The sequence below is a fragment of the Phallusia mammillata genome, chromosome 5 (genome assembly GCF_965637545.1).
Source record: "Phallusia mammillata chromosome 5, kaPhaMamm4.hap1.1, whole genome shotgun sequence".
NCBI classification, from domain to species: Eukaryota; Metazoa; Chordata; class Ascidiacea; order Phlebobranchia; family Ascidiidae; genus Phallusia; species Phallusia mammillata.
In genome coordinates this window covers 3,407,288-3,410,371 of record NC_137256.1, presented here as the reverse complement: position 1 = coordinate 3,410,371, position 3,084 = coordinate 3,407,288, and positions in this window count along the sequence as shown.

Here is a 3,084-nt window from a genome sequence, read left to right as displayed (position 1 = left end):
TACAATGTTAAACAGTGTTTAGTGGTAGTAGAAAATGCACAGCATAAATTATTCCAGAACTAAAGTCCCAATACCATTTGATGTTCACAATCTCGTTTGTAATTTCTACAATGTATAATGTAACATTTGTTAAGTTACATAAATTTAATTGCACAATATTTAGCCAACTTACAACATAATTGTTTTTTTATTCGTAAAATGCAAAAGCTCCGCATATCAAACAACTAAAGATCTGAGAAAGCTTGTTTCAATCAACAATTTCTTACTTGTTTTTTGTACTGATCTCTCTACCTTACACACAGCAAACTGAACCATGGCAAAATGTTTTGACTTTTGATGCTTTCAAATTCAAACACTAAAAAATGAGGAACAACATACAAAACTCGAAATTTCAAAAGTTTCCCCCTTTCACTGTTAACCGAAATAAACCATAACATGATACTGCTCTAAACTAAAACAACCTTTGTAAGTATTTAAATATTTCCAGGATGTTAAGTGCTGTTCTAATGGATGGATCCGCTTTCATCATATCATCTGTCGATTGGTTCGTGTTCGTGGAGAGAGAGACCTTCGGGCGACATCTAACGACTGCAACCCATACCATTTTTATTGCCTTACATAGAAAATTATTTCACGCTAGGATAATTAAATTTTATAATCAATCAATCAATCAATCATTCAATTTATTTTGTTTTCAGCGCACAGAATAAACGTAACAATTTTTCACAATAAACAGAACAAATAGATGCCTTATAAAGAAAAGGAAAGTTTCCTTGAACCAAAATACCAAAATAAACTTACCTTACCTTGAACCAAAATAAACTTACAATAAAAAGTTAAAGTTTGCTTTTTATTACTGAGAGTATTTGAACTGAACAGTATCTGACCCTTTAACAGGCAGCATGGTTATCGACGATTACCGTTTATTTAATTGTATAACTAAGAATGGAAAGCATTTTCCAAGTTACGAAATCTGCCGATAATAATCTTGGAATATATATATTTCGCCTAATGGATTCTATTTGAATAAGGAACTGAAGATGCCATTAGGCGAAATATATATATATATTCCAAGATTATTATCGACAGATATCGTTGCTTGTAAAACACTTTCCATTTTTAGTTATTGCCTTTTAGCATATTGGCATTGCACAAAAAGTTGTAAACACGTTAAGTTTAGAATTTATCAAATATCCCAGTTTTCAAAGCATTTCATTGCTACAGTAGACTGTAAAATTCATAGCCTTCTTGCTAACTCTAGGCAGTCTCTTGACTGGTAGAATAAGATAGTCGGTTTCAGATGCACTTTATTAAGTGGTCAGTGATTTAAAACGGAATTTTGACCACCTAAACCAGTGGTTATCAACCTTTTGTGGACCGTGGCCCCCTGAAAGTAACTTTTTGGCTTCATGGCCCCCTTCATGTAACCCTGTAAGTAGCAATGGGACGATACCAGGTTTTGAAGCGAGTACCGATACCGAGTAGGCTACGAGTAGCCTACCATATGTATCCTTTGATATCAAGTACGATTACCGAATACTTAAAAATAGTGTTGAACTTAGTTGTGTATCACTGGCTAATTTATCTGCCATGGTTGGGGTTCAGGCGCGCACACACGCATGCAGAAAAATGTAATCTACACCTGATAGCGAAAAAAATATACGTAACCTGGCGGAACTTTTTCCCGATTTTGTGCTGTCCGAAGCAAACATTGGCAAAAAGTTGCCCGTATTCTTATTATGTAAACCGGCCTTGGGTTTTGAACGTTGGTATCGAAAACTGAGATAAAATATTTCGATACCAAGTACGAGTAGATCGATACCACTAAAATCGTTCGATACAATTGATACCGGGTACTCGTCCCATCACTACCTGTACAAGACCTGTGCCCCCCTTAAAAAAATTAAATAGCAAACTCGTGTTGGAATTCAGTACTAATTTCGGTTTTAAACAGGTCGAATAGAGTAAACAGGAATCCGCAATCGTGAAAAACTTCAATATAGACAAACAGTGTGTAAAATAGTCGATTAAATTGGGGAAAAAGTTATTTGCAACACACGCTTAATTATGCGCATTAAAACAGAAAATGGCTTTCAGTGGGTGTGCCTGGTGAATCTACACCTGTGGCCCCCCGGAACACAGCTCATGGGGCCATGGGTCCTGGTTGGGAACCACTAACCTAAACCAAATACAATCAAGAACGTCACAATTACAATACAGTCCAAATATTTTAACTTATATAAAATAAAATTATCCACCACAGCAAATGCATACACCACACACTTAGATACTGCTGAAACACTAACTAGGCTACACGCGTGGAAACAAAGAAAACCGTGAAAGTAGGCCACACACAAGGTTGGCAGTTATGTCGTAACAATGGACGTATGGTGAACTGTGCAGTGGTGACAACGACGGGAAAGGTTTTTGCTATTGGGGAGCGTTACCGTTATATACCGATCGGTCGGTTGTTGAGAATGCGCTCAACTTCTGCTAGCAACGTGCACAACGACTCGTCGGTAAGCGCAGCATTGCCAACGAATGCTTGTAAAATTCGGCGAATAGAGCGAATGGCGCGCTGCACAGCTGAGTGTCCTTTAACTACCCAATATCTTCTCGCGGAAAGAGGCGAGTACGTGCAAAGTCCCACAATGACCTTTGGTGCAATGGCAGTGGTCGATAATTAAGTCCGTCACGTGGTGGCGGTATGGCAAAATAATCTGGTGTTTTTGTTGCTCAAATAAATCTGACCTCCGCAGTTTTCCTCCAACGCAGATAACACAATTAACAAGATGGGCGCAACTTGCATAACGACGAACGGTATTTCGTTGAGCAACGATGCTGCATGGCCTCTTCAAAACTTTTACAATCCTATAGACAAGCAAGGTCGGAGGGAAACGCTTCTTGTTGTACCAACTGCACAATATATTTTGACGCATTCTCCAATTCTTGTAAAATCAGTCCTACTGGGTTGAAACTTGGCGGATCCGCAGATCTCTTTTTTCCCATATTTCCAAAGTACACAGTTCTTAAATCGGCTCAAACAAGCGACGGATTTTCGCAGTTTATCCCACGAAGATAAAC